A 14,032-nucleotide genomic window follows, 5' to 3' on the forward strand; every position below is an offset into this window, starting at 1 on the left:
ACTTTTCCTCTCTGAGCCACACAAGCTTCCCTATTTCCCCCACATATCCATCTCGAGGCTGTTGGAATTGATTTGGGGTTGAGGCAGCCCTTGAATGTACACTGAAGTGACGAGGGGAGTGCTGAAAGGATATTAATGCTCAGGCCACACCCCAGCAATTCTGACACAATCTGTGTGGCTGAGGCCTAAGTTTTTAAAAATGTCCCCAAGTGGTCTCAGAGCACAGCTGGGGTTGAACACCACTAGTCTAGGCTCAGAACTTTGAGATGTCAGTGGACTTTAGAATCTCTAGGAGGCCAGTGGTGCCTGCAAGAGGCCAGGCCCCACCCTGGGTTATCTTTCAGCCTGGCTGGGGGAATATCTGCAGGTATCCACAGTACCGGGCGCACCTCACACAGGCATCCATGATGGACCACAGTGTGGACTCCAACAGGGGGCGAGGACAGGGGCTCCTCCTCTTGTGTTCCTGGCATTGGCCAGCCACCTACCCCGTCTCAGGAATCTCAGGAAACCAGAGGGCAGCTCAGGAATCCGACCTGTGACCTCCCACCGGGTTTGGGACACTCCTCTCCTCTCAGAACGGATTTCTTTACCCACATCCCCACAAGCTGGGCAGGAAGCCTAAGAGGCTTCTTCTGTCAGGCCCTGTCCCCGTCATATGAGCCTCCAGGTTCTGGCCCTTTTGCCCATGTGGCCCCCCTTCATGCAGACCCAGGTCCTCCATCTGCATGGATTCGGAGCCTTCATTGGCCCTCGGCCTCCTCAGAACTCATGGGCCAATGAGGAAGCCTCTGTGGAGGCTGAGGGCTGCGCCTGGGCCAGAGGATTGGGGGGGGGGGGGGGAGGAGGAAGGGAGGAAGGGGGAGGAGTAGGTCATTTCAGTCTGGCCCCTGCCCCGTCCCTGCCCCTGCCCTGCCCCTGCCAGGCTTCATAGCCCCATCAAGACCCCTAGGGTCACTCTGCGGTTTTTCTTCTGGATTCTAGCCTAGAATCTAACATAGAGTGGGGATTTTGTCTAAAACCTAGAATTTAAAATATCTGTCTTTTAACTGAGAAGGATCATCACCACTGCCCTGTTGTACAGAGAGAGAAACTGAGGCCAAGAGAGGGGTGATGACAAGCCTAGGATCTCACCGGGAGGAAACGGCTGAGCCGGGCTCAGGACAAGGGCTCCTGACCCCACGTGAGGTCTTCACGCGTCACTGTCTGAGAGGGCAGACAGGATCCATTGTCACCTCTGCCATCCAGCAGCTCTTTCAGAGACACCCCAACTCTGTGGCCTCTCAAAGGGGGACCTCTCCAAGGTCCAAAGAATCCCTTTGGCCTTAACTCTCAAATTTGAACGTGAGCCCATATACTGTGTTCTACCAAGCCTGGTAACGTGTCCACGTGGCCTGTATCCGTGTTGTCCCAGCAAGGAGCCTAATGATAACTCCTATCAAAGGCAATTAATTGCATCGGAGAGACGGGGTTTCTGGGGCCCTTCACCCTGCAAACCGGGCGCTTATTAAACACGACGGGACAGCATAGTCTCTGCCAATTCCAAGGCTCTGCTTGCGAGAGTGTTTTTAAAATCCCGAAATGACTTTAATGGCGTGGCTAATGCCAATCTAAATATTCTATGACTGTGAGTAATTAGCCAGACCAGCGCTGTCCAATAGAAATCAAATGCAAGCCGATGTGTACTTTTAAATTTCCTTTTTCTTTTTTTGTTAAAGAAAAAGCAACAAGTGAAATTAATTTATTAACTTATGTTGTGTAACCTGATGTACCAAGCACGTTGTCATTTCAACGCGTCGTCAATATAAAACATTATTCATGAGATGCTTTACATTCCGTTCGTTAGGTGCCAGGTTGTCAGAATCCGGTGGGCACTCCGCACGGGTGGCACATCTCAATCCAGGCTGGGCACATTTCCAGGGTTCCATAGTCACATGCGCTCACGACCACCCTGTGGGCAGTGCAGAGCTAGGCCCTTCCAGGTGAGGCCTGGGCTGGCATCTCCATAGATCCTGCCCGGGAAGAGGGAATGGGCATCTCCTGAGCACTCAGTGCATGCTGGGTTCTGGGATTTGTCTCCATAACCCCCACAGCAGGACTGGGAGGGAGGGGGTATCCAACCCACCTCATAGCGGAGACACCGAGGCTCAGAGAGGTGAAGGGACGGGCTGCAGCCACACCGTGGCTTGAACCAGGGTCCGCTGCCGCAGGCCTCTGCCGTCCGAGCCCTCAGGTGGTGGCACAGGCCCGAGGGGAACAGGGAGGGGGCAGCCGGGCCTGGGCCTGTCGCAGAGGACACTCCCTCGGGAGTTATTTCCTTTTCCCTTCTCCCTCTGAGCAGCGACATCTTTTTAAGATTTCCTGCTGCAGAGCTCAGGTAGCACCCAGAAGGTTCGCCCCGCCTCACCCTGAGGCGTGCTGACGCTGACCCAGCAGGTGGCCGCCAGGTGGCCTGTGGGTAGGGCCTCAGCATGGAACCCCAGGAGGTTCCTTTGGCTCCAAAGGTGTTGTTTGGGGCCCAGTCCTCAGCTGGGTGAAGGGGAGAGGGTCAGCCCGGCCAGCTTCTTCTGTTGGGGTTTGGTTCCCTCCGCCCGCCAGGTGGACCTGGGAAACAGGCGCACCGGGGCCCTCCCCAGCCCCCACCTGAGTTCCAGGCCACCTCCTGCTGCCATCCCCGCCGACCGCAGCTTTTCCCATCTCTGCATGGGAGCGTGCAGCTTGACCATCGCTGCAGAGCCCTCCAGCCCAGTGCTCCGAGGGAAAGGAGGGACGGTGATGTGACCAAAACACGCAGTTTCCGACAAAGAGCTTCAGAGACCCAGGCTTTGAAACCAGAGCCGGAGCATTAAACCCAAGGAATGACATTCTAACGGCGAGATTTCAGGCTAGGATGGGGGCGGGGGAAGGCTGGGCCGGGATCCTGGCAGAGAGTTCTCCCAGGGGTTCCTGCTAGAGTGGCAGCATCATTGGGTGTCCTGGGCCTCTCATATAAATCATCGATTGGCAGGTTGTGGGTGGAGGCGCCAAGTCATTATATGTAAGTGGCTGGAACCTGCTCCATTCATTCTTGGCGCTCACCGGGGCCTGTAAATCATGCCACAATAGCTGAGGAGGGGATGAGGTCCCCCCTGATCCGAGACATCTCCAGGATACAGCACAGCGTCCACGGCGTTCAGAGCCTCCCCCCTGGGGAAAGCGGCCTTGGGAGCAGAAGTGGGTGTGGGGTGCAGGAGGCTGAGCAGAAAGAAGGCCGTGACCCTGGACCAGAAGCCGCCCCACCCCATGAGAAACCAGGTTAAGAGCAACAAGGCAGCTTCAGACGGTTGGTTCCCAGGTTTGTGCACATTTTCACTTCCCCTTTCATCCACCCACCCTTCCCTCCATCCAATAGTGACCATCTGTCCACTATTTGCTCTTTGTTGGGGTGGTGCAGTGGTGAGAGCACAGCCTAACCTGTGTGACCGTGGACAAGTCTCTCACCTCCGTGGGCCTCGGTCTCCTCATCTGAGAGATGTGCCCCTCTCCTCCGTCCAGCCCCAGGGCTGTTGTAAGAGCAGATGAGAGAGAGGCTTGGCATCCATTTAATAGAGAGACACAGTGCCTGTGGCTTTAAATCTGTATCTCATTTAAACTGCCCTTGGAGAGGGGCCCGTTTATGATGGAGAAACAGCATGGAGGGGGTGAGGGAACTTGGCTAGAGTCTCACATTTGTTTTTTCTTGCTAACATCCGCCCACATGCCTTGTACTTTTCTTCTCATATTCTGGTCCCTGCCTTCCCCCCAAACCCCACCTGCTCGAACAGCTTGCGGGGTGTGGTTCTCCCTGGGCACACACTTGCACTGGGTGGCTGTGTACGTGCGGCAGGCTACACTGGCCTCGTTTGAAGCCGGTCAGGGTGGGTTTGAATCCAGCCTCATCCCACCCCGGCTGTGTGATCCTTGGAAAGCTGCTCAGCCTCTCTGAGCCTTGGTTTCCTCATCTCTAAAGCAGAGATTTACAATCCCGATCTTCCTGGGTTTTGTGAACATTGACACACGCAGGACCTGGCTCACAGTGGAGACTCCATAAATGTTAGCCATTGATTTGTCTTTGCTCTCTCCACGATCATCCACAGCCACCAGGGACTCCTGACCCCACCTTATTGCACTACCTCATTGGGGAAACTGAGGCCAAGGAAGGAACTTCCGAGGCTACACCTCCCATGGACGGGCAGAGACAGGCCCAGACCTGGGGCTGCCTCTCCCTCCATCGCTGCCCTCCAGCCTGTGCCCTCCCGGCCCCTCTCAGCCAGAGGAACCAGAGGCCCCAGCACTGACCGAGGAGGAGGCTTGAAGGCCCAGGTCCCCCAAGAGGCCACCTCTGCCCGAAGGCCAGGAGTGTTACCCAGGAGCCCCAGTTCAGCCGTGGCCTCAGCACTTCCTGCATCCAATTGCTGTTTCTGCTTCCCCGGACCCTGGAGTGTGAATGCAGGAATCAGCCGGAAGTTCCCAAGGACTGGCATTCCTTCCTCAGTGCTACTGTCCCTTCAGCCGGTGAGGCGTGGAAGGCTCCAAAGCCCTCTGAACAGGGGCTCTCCCCACACACAACCCCAACTCGAAGAGGCTGGGGAGGCCCAGCTGATTGCTCGGGAGGCAGCCCTGAGTGCACGCTGTGGTCTGGGTTTGGATCCTGACTCTGTCTCTTCCGGCTGTGCGACCTTGGACCCTTTCCCTCGCTGAGCCTCTGTTTCCTCATCTGTAAAATGGGAACAAAAGCACAGCTTAGCACAAAGGACTGATGTACAAGTTAAACATCCCTCACTCACTAAAGCTCCTGTGGCAGCAAGCGCGGGCCCTCAGCAGTGGGAGCAGTGACTCACTGGCCACCCGCTAGCCCAGGCCCCGCAGGGCCTGCTTTCCTGGGTCACTGGTCTGGTTCTGTGGCCGTTCTCCGGTGCCCCCGCCTGGGACAGGAGAAGCCTGAGGAGGAAGAGAAGCTGAGAGTCAAGTGAGGCCCAGAGCCCCACTGACCTCCATGGGGAGCACACAGCCTCGAGCAGGGGAGGGGTGGTCGGCTCTGCTTTGTCCAGCCTTGGTCTCCTGCTCCCCTGACACTGACTTGCTGACCAGGGACGGGCATCGGGAAGGGGTTTGGAGCCGCGTTTTCAGTGAGGTGAGCTTGTGAGCAGCTGGGAGGACCCCCGAGCCTGGCTCTGGCTCTCAGCAGCGTGACCCAGGCCTCACTGCCTACAGACAGCTCCTCCCGAACGGCTCCTGCAGCCCAGCATGCCCCCAATGCAAGTCCTATCTCCCCTCCTCCAGGCTTCCCCATCTCGAGAGTATCCCCATGCACCCCCCTATCTTGCACCCCGGGGTCTAATCTTGCCCTGAGCCCTGCCCTCTCATCCCTCCGCCTCTCCCCTGGCAGGCCTGGTCTGCAGCCCCCGTCTCTCCCCAGCTGCGGGTCCTCCTGTTCCCCTCCGCCCCACCCCCGCCCCATCCCCGCGGGAGCCAGAGGGTGTGCTCCTACCAATGCAAATCCCTCATCCCCTTCTGCTTAAAACCCTAAGTGGTTTCTGCTGCTTAGAATAAAACCCAAACAGCTTCCTTCTGTGACCTCACCTCCCACCAGCTCCCCCTCACTTTCACTTCCACCACTTTGCCTTCTGGTGGTTTCTGGAATGTACCATGCTCCCTCCCACCATAGCAGCTCCCTTTGCCTGGAGTACCCTCCCACCAGACCCGGTTCCAGCGCCACTTCCCAGAGGGGCCGGCCCTCCCTGTCATAGGCGCTCCTCCCTCCCCCCACCCCCCTCTCCTTCGCAGCCCTGATGCCCCTGACTGGGCTGTGAGCACCTCGAAGGGGTCTGATCTCCCCCACTCTTTTGTTCTCTGAGCCCAGCACATGTCCCTGATGGAGGAGGGAGAGGAGTGATGGGGGAATGAACAGAGTTGTCCCTCAGCCTGGGAAGGAGCTGGGGCAGGGCCTGATGGCTGTCCTGCAGCCACAGGGGGTCTGGGCCTTGCAAGGACACGGGCTCCCTGTGTCTCTCTGGTGTTTCGGTCCCTCTCTGGGCCTCCATTTTCCCAGGAGAATGAGTGAGTTGGGTGAGACCTCTAAGGTTCCTCCCAGCCTGGAGGTCTCCGTTCTGGGCTGTGAGAGAGGTGGGCAAGCGGCACAGCTGGGCCCTGACGGTGGGGCTGGATGGAGTGAGGCAAGGTCTGCCCAAGGACACACAACCTACAGTCAGAGCTGTCCTGCCCCGGGGCAGGCTGCCTGGGGCAAGTGGGGAGGAGAGGTGAGCTCACCGTGGCTGGGGGTATGCAAACAGAGGGCTGTGGGAAAGGACCCCACAGTCCCTGGGATTCGGAAGGCACAGCTCCAGAGGCCAGTCACAGCTCCGACATCAGCTGGGTGACCTTGGGCAGGTTGGTTCGGCTCTCCCCGTCTCCCTGAGCGCCTCATCGAGAAAACAGAGGTACAGCCGCGCCGACCTTGCAAGGTTTTGAAAAGATGCACCGGGCCTGGAGCGGTGTGTTTGATAAGCGTCAGCATCTTCCCCAGCCCGGTCTGCGCACCCAGGAGAGAGATTCTGGCCAGACACAGGCCAGATCGGCTGCTTCACACCCCCACCGCCCACACCCAGCAAGGGCCTGGCCCCCCGCTATGGGGTCTCTGGGGTGCTCTCCTGGGTCCTTGTTCCCACAGGCTCTGGCCTGGACCCTGGAGCCGAGGAGGAGGGGCAGGCTTGAGCGGCCCCTTCCCGTCTCTGTGCCCCCTCCAGGTCCAGGGGCCTGTGGAGCTTCTCTCCCGCTCCCCTCCCTCCTTCTCCTCCTTGCGGGGCGCCCCATCCTTTCCACGCCTCCCAATCACCGCAAACTACCTCATCAATCATGTTCTCTCTAATTAACTTCTAATTTACCTCTTTAGTCAAATCTGTTTACAATCAGAGACAAGAAAACACGGAGCAGCTCGAGGTGCAGATACGGAGACTGGCCCCGGGGATGGTGGGGGATCAGTCAACCTTGACCAGGGCGGGAGCCTGGGGCTCCCCTCCCGCAGGGAGGACTGGGCTCTGAAGGGCAGGGGCAGAGAGACCACGTGGCCCAGCCAGTGCTCTGGTATCCTGCATCCCTTCCCCCCAAGGCTTCCCTGCCAGACCCCCTCCTCCCCCCGCCCTCCGCCCCAGCCTCTTGCAGATTCCCTCTCCGGCCTTCCCGCCTCGCCGGGTGGGCAGCCCTTCACGGCAGTCAAACTGCGCTCTCTGGCTGCGTGGCCTCAGCACGTGACTGGACGCCTTCTCTTCCCCGTTCGCAAGGTGAGGGTCCCATGGCCGCGCGGGCCTGGCAGGTGTCGGTATGGGCGGCTGCCTGGCTCCGCCGCCTGGCCTGGACTCGGCACAGCCTCAGCTCAGCCTTGCGTGTTTGGTTTCTGTTTCTGTATTTTGGATGCTTTACATTTTTAAATGTTGAACACACAGAAGAGTTGCAATCACAGTACGTGATACGCCGCCGCCACCTCCAAAGGGGTTCGTGGGCATTTTCTAAACCAAAGGCGCATTCTTATACAACCAGAACACGGCCGCCGGGATTGGGAATCTGTGCTGAAAACACCAGGACCGTCTAATCCCAGCCAGGCCTGCACTCGGACCCGGAAAGGGGCGATCCCGTTCTGCAGGGCCGTGTGTGCGTGTGTGTGTGTGTGTGTGTGTGTGTGTGTGTGTGTGGCCCCGATGAGCCCATGCCTGGGGAGCTCCGTGATGGAGGGAGTGGGGGGAAGCGCTTACTGCCACTGTCTGTGTTGGCGGCGGAAAGCGGGGCTCAGGGGGCCCGGTAACTCGTTCCAGGCCACAGGGCAGGAGGGCCGGAGGCAGATCCTGGGAGGCAGAGTGGCTCCCGCAGTCTCCATTCATGGACGTTTCCCTTAGGCCCCTGGGCTGAGGGACAGGCCGGCGATGGGAGTGGAAGGCAGGGAGGAAGGAGAGCGGTAATGATTATTAATGGCACACCAATAATACTGTCAATAAGCCATGAGCAAAGTCACCTTACAGAGGCCAGTCGGGGTGGCCTGGAGGAGCTTGGGAAGGGGATGGTGGAGGGAGGAGCCGCAGGGCCGAGGGAGGGTCCCTGGGCTCTCTGAGGGCCCTTGAGCCAAGGGGACACAGACCCCACCCCAGGGGAGAGCTCGGGGCACCTGCCCGGCCCGGCTCCTGGTCTCTCCCGCCCCAGCAGACCCTCCTCTGCACATTTCTCCCCACTCACTGGCTTAGGCATCCACCCACAGGCTCCTTGTTTGCCCGGCTCCTCTGCTTGGCCGTTCCTCCAGCTCCACCCTGATCGGTCCTGCTCCTTCAGGTCTCCGCTCAGGCATCCCCTCAGAGCGGCTTCTAGAACCACCTTATCTCAAGTAGACAGCACCCCCCCCCCCCCCCCCCCGCACTCTCCCCTGCTCCTTATCTGTCACTTGTTTATTTCCTCCATCTCACCGGTTCCCTCTGGGATGCTGTCACTGGATTCTCTTCCTTCTGCTGGGTGAGCCGGGGTGTCTGTCTCCCCCTCAGGAGCTTGCGGGGAGCAGGACTCTCACTTTGTTCCCTCCTGTCTCCCCAGAGCCCAGCAGGAGACGCTCGGGGTGAATTTTGAATTCAGCCGTTTATCGTGTCCGCCTTGGTGCCTGTCTGTGCGGGGGACACGGACGTGGAAGCCGACAGGGCCCTGCCCTCACCTGCTCACAGTCCTGCCCAACACCGAATCGCACCATCTCTCGTGGGGCCGGCCCAGCCCAGCCCTCTGCACCTGGCCCTGCCAACGAGACAAATCCTCCGGGACGACCCTTGGGCGGGGCTGCCAGAGGAGGAGGTCTCCAAGGCCTGGCCAGCACGGGCTCCAGGCAGCTGGAGGCCTGGGGTGACACCTGTTTGCCGGGGCTGGAGAAGCTCGCCACGGCTCACTGCTCCCCCCTCCCGCCCCCCAGGCGCTGGCATGTCCTGGAGCCGCAGGTGGTGTGTGTGTGTGTGTGTGTGTGTGTGTGTGTGTGTGTGAGGCTCACGGGCTCAGCACAGCTGGCGAGTCCCTTCCCGGAGCAGGGATCCTGTTCACGGACCGGGGGATGCGTCCTGTCCTGAGGACTCGGGGGACTTGACAGCTTCTGGCGGAGGGGAGGCCGGGCTGGGCGTCTCTGCTGTCTGCTGCACTGTTTGTTCATATTTCTATTTCCCTGCCTCTGCTGCTCGTTCCAGACTGTGTAATTAGGTGTCCAGGGGTGTCTCCGATTCTGTTCCGATAGAATTTGCCTTGTTTAATGGTAACAGGATGGCTGCCTCTGACAGCTGTTTTTCCTGGAAAAAAACAACACAGAGAAGGCTGTTTGGGCTGGGGTGAGGCGGAGATGCCGGGAACTGGGCTTCTGGGCTTGAATTGGCCTTTACCCAGGGCCTGATCTTTTCCTGGACCTTATTTTGCCCACTTTTAAAAAATTGATTTGAGAGAGAGAGAGAGAGAGAGAGAGAGAGAGGCTGGCTGGCGCCCTCATTGGTTGAGTCTTACATGTGCCCTGCCTGGGGATTGAGCCCACAGCCCTGGCATATCAGGATGATGCTCTAACCAAATGAGCTACTGGCCAGGGCTTATCATTTTTAAAACGAGGGGAGCTGGACTTCGTGATCCCAGCTGTGACTCGGGAACACAGGGGTTGGCTGTACACCTACTGCGTGCACAGTGCCCCATGAAGGCGGCCCTGGACTCATGGAAAACCACTCCTTGAGGATGCTGAGGAGACACATTTAAACCCAAGGTGGCATTTTAATCATTGTGTTCTCAATTGTAATTGCCATTTAATTAGGTTAATGATAATTAATAACACTAATAATGTACTGTCCTTTATCTGGGATGATGACATTGCAGACCCTCCAAGCCGATGGGGAGCTGTGCTGAGCCCCCTCCCTCTTCTCATCTTCCCGCACCCCGGCCTCCCAACTCTGTCCCCCGTGTCCCATGTGCTTGGCACCCTGGGCTGTGATGACATCTGTCACAATTACCCCATTAGACCATGCAGTGCTCCAGAGAGGGAGGGACCAGCCCAGGCACTCCCATGCCTCCCCTCACCGAAACCGAGAGGGGCTGGCACAAAGAGGGGTCTGACCCACGCTGGGAGGAAGAAATGGGTGAGTGGATGGGTTGGTAGATGGGTTGTTGGAGAGATGGATACATGAATGAATACTCTGGCTGGAGAAGGTGACCGAAGTAATGGACCCTCTAGGGCACATGTGTCAAACACAAGGCCCTCGGGCCAAATCCGTCCCGCCAGGCCTTGCAATGTGGCCCGCACCGCGCTGTCATCACTGCACTCCGCTGCGTTTCCATCACAATGACAGTTTATGACTGTTCAGTAAACCATTCGGCCCGAGATTTAGGCTGGATTTTAGATTTTGGCCCCTTCTCTGATTGAGTTCGACACCCCTACTCTAGGGGCTCCAACCTCTGCTTTCAGACTCCCCATCATCATTTCTCTCTCCTGTTTAAATCCCTCTACTGGCTTCCCATTGCCTGTGGGAGAAAAGCCAAGCTTCTAGCTGTGACTAACAAGCCTCCAGGTGGGCTGCTTCCTGCCCACCTCTGTAGACTCACCCACTCATTCATTGGCACATCTGGCTCTTCCTCAAATATGTGACTCATGTTCCTGCCCCAGGGCCTTTGCACTTGCTGTTTCCTTTGCCTAGAACCTGTTCCCAGCTTCCCCTGGGAAACATATGTTCTCATCCATCCTGCTCAACTCCAACATTGCCTCCTCAGAAAGGCCTTCCCTGACCATCCAGACCAGGGTAGCCACCCTTTCTTCCAGCCACTCTTTTATTTTTCATAGCTCCTGGCACCATCTCAAGCTGCCTTTCTAGATTATCTCTTGCTTGTCTCCTTATGTCTCCCCTTGCGTGGAAGGAGCAGGGCAAGGAGCCTGCCTACCTTCTTTGCTGCTCTGTCCCCACAGCCCAGCACGGGGCCGGGAAACAGGAAGTGCTCAGAAGACATCTGCGGAAGAACCGTTGCAGAGCACCTACTGGGTGGCATGCCCCGTGCTGAGTGCAGCAGCGAAGAGCTGATGAGAGGCAGCGCCCTCTCCCTCCCACCCCGGGCAGCTCCCAGGGCAGAGCGAGAAGCAGCTCCCCGGAAGCCTCGCTGAGGCCTGGGGAAGCCAGGGGCTGGGGCAGAAGAGGATCTGGGGGCCTCGGGGCTGAGTGCAGAGTGTGTGGGTTTCTTGGGGGACCTGTGCTTGTCATGCGTCAGCTGGTGCAGGTTGTATCTGCCTCTGATTCCCCCAAGAGGCTGGGCACCCCCAGGCGGGGCGGGGGCACTTTGCTCCTGCTTCCCAGAGGGGGTGGTGTCTGGCCCTGAGCAGTCTAACGCAGCAGCGAGTAGACTCAGCAAGGGAAGGCACCGGAAGCGGGCGGGACACAGAGGAGGACAGCACGGACAAAGGCATTGAGGAGGAAGCATCGGCGAGGGCGGGAGGCAGCCGCTGGACAGCTGCGCAGGCCCCCAGGGTGCCGTGGTGCAACCCCAGCCCTTACAGAGCACTTCCTGTGCCCAGGCACGCTGCCCATGCCTCATTGCTGATGGGTGGTGGGCTGATGAGCGTGGGTTTGTTCACTCATCCTGGGAGGCGTAAGTAAAGGCGAATCTGCTCATAGTCTAGAGGAGGAAGTGGCTAAGGACACGGTCAGGCGAGGCTGCTGGTCGCGATGATGTGGCTGCTGCAGCCGGTCAGGTACGGTCTGGCATCAGCCTGCTGCCGGTCTGGACAGTGACTTGTATTGTACAGCACGGTCTCCCCATTTTACAGATGAGAAAACCAAGGCTCAGAGAGGTGAAAGCCTCCCCCAGGGCCACACAACCAGGGAGCAGCAGGGCCAGATTTGAACCCAGGCAGCTTGTCTCAGGGTCCCTGTGCTCAGCGTCCCCGTGGCCCGCGGGGCCAGTCCGGGGAAGCGTGGCCTGTGTATCTTTTACTCTTCCCCAATTACAGAGAGGCGTTGGCACACGGCTGCTGAAAGCAGGAGCCTGTCCGCCCTCGGGCGCTGCTCCCCAGAGAGCTGGCGAGAGATGGGAGGGAAGCCCGCTGGTCCGGCCGTGTCCTGTCATGGCCACTTAATGAGCTTAACGGATAACCAGGGGCTTGGGCTGGCCGCCGACGGGCCTGTCCACTGGGCCGGCCTGTTTTCCCGTCCTCTCACCCACGGGCTGAGGGAGGGAGGGTGGCAGGGAGGGCGGGAGGAGCCTGAGCATCCCCAGTTGTCTGCAGTGCCAGCAGCTGGGCCAGCAGCAGCCACACAGTTGTGTGACCTTGGGCAGGTTCCCTGATCTCACGAAGCTCCCTTTTCATCCTTGTACACGGAGGTGAGCTTGGCAACCTTGGAAGATGCTACAGGGATGCAGCCAGGTGCTGGGGACGGACAGCGGCCTTTCGTTCAGACTCCCTCACACAGAGTAGGTCCTCAGAACTTCCCATCCCAGTCTTCCAAAGGACTCACGCTGATAATTTATAGGCTCAAGGAAACAACCCCAGCCTCGCCCCACTTGCAAAGACCAGAAGGCTGCTTCGACAGGCCGGAGACTTGGCTGTCCCCGGCTGGGATCCTAGTTCCCTCTGGGCCTCAGTGCTCTCATCTGCACAATGGGATGGAAGTAGCCTCCTTGTGGCAGGAACGAGGGAGGCTCAATGAGATGGTGACTGCCAAGGGCTTAGGACAGAGCCAGAGCCGGGCATTCGGTTGGTGCTAAATAATGTAGCCGCCGCTGGTCATTTCTGAGGGCCAGGTCTGCTCAACTATGTGATCTTAGGACAGGCACCTACTTTCCCGAGGCCTCTGTTTCCTCATTTGTAAAACTGGGCGAGCCAAAACCGGTTTGGCTCAGTGGATGGAGCATCGGCCTGCGGACTGAAAGGTCCCGGGTTCGATTCCGGTCATGGGCATGTACCCTGGTTGTGGACACATCCCCAGTAGGGGGTGTGCAGAAGGCAGCTGATCAATGTTTCTAACTCTCTATCCCTCTCTCTTCCTCTATGTAAAAAATCAACAAAAATAAATAAAAACAAAACAAAACAAAACAAAACTGATGACTCCAAGGCGTGCTTCCCCCAGCGCTACTGTTCCAGGATTGCAGAGCGTTGATTACTGTTTCCTCCGAAACCCATCGAGTCTGCATCTGGTGTGGAGGGGGCAAAGTGGAGGCGGGAATTATTGTGCCCACTTCCCGGCTCAGGAGACTGAGGGCCTGGCCCGTCACACCCACGCTGCCTCTTGCCTGTTCAACTTGTGAGGCTGGGCCATGGAGGCCCAGACTCCGGGGGGGCCCGGGAAGGCCTGGGAGAAGGGCTTGGGCCTGGGTCTCCAGGGCGTGGAGCTGCGTCTGCAGGGAGAGGAGGCAGGGCCTGGGGGTGGGCGGGCAGATTGATTGCAGCCATTCCTCTCCCCCTGCAGCGCCTGCTTCTAATGAAATTTTACAGCAGGTGGAAATGATACTACTCCGCCAGCCCTAAAAGCACTTCTATTTATTCATTAAAGATATTTATATACTGAGCAGCTCTCTCTGCAGGTCCCACTGGCTCCCGCTGGGCCGGGGATATTGCTCCCGGCCCTCAGTGCTGGGGGAGCAGGGGCCGGGGCCCCTCCCTGCACCAAGACCCATTGGCGCTGCCTCAGCACATCCCGGATTCCCTTGTCTGCCTGTGACTTGCTCTGGTCCAGGCCCAGTATCTCCTCCCGAGATGAGTGCACCAGCCACTTCTTGGGTCTCCGGCGTCCACACAGCCCTTCTAGTGTTTCCCTCCATCAAGCAATGAAGGGGAACTTTCCAAAATCAGATCACCTTTCTTCCCTGCTCCAGGCTCCTCCGTGGCCCTCAAGATCCTGCAAGACCTGGCCCCGTCCGTCTCCAACTTTACCCCCCGCTCCTCCTCCTCACACCTCCCCACACCCATTCCTGCCTCCCTCTTGGGTCCAGCCAGTGGCTCCTTTTGCCTTTCTGCAGGAGAATGATGGGGCTCTCTCTCTGCCTC

The sequence above is a fragment of the Pipistrellus kuhlii genome, unplaced genomic scaffold (genome assembly GCF_014108245.1).
Source record: "Pipistrellus kuhlii isolate mPipKuh1 unplaced genomic scaffold, mPipKuh1.p scaffold_m20_p_6, whole genome shotgun sequence".
Lineage (NCBI taxonomy): Eukaryota > Metazoa > Chordata > Mammalia > Chiroptera > Vespertilionidae > Pipistrellus > Pipistrellus kuhlii.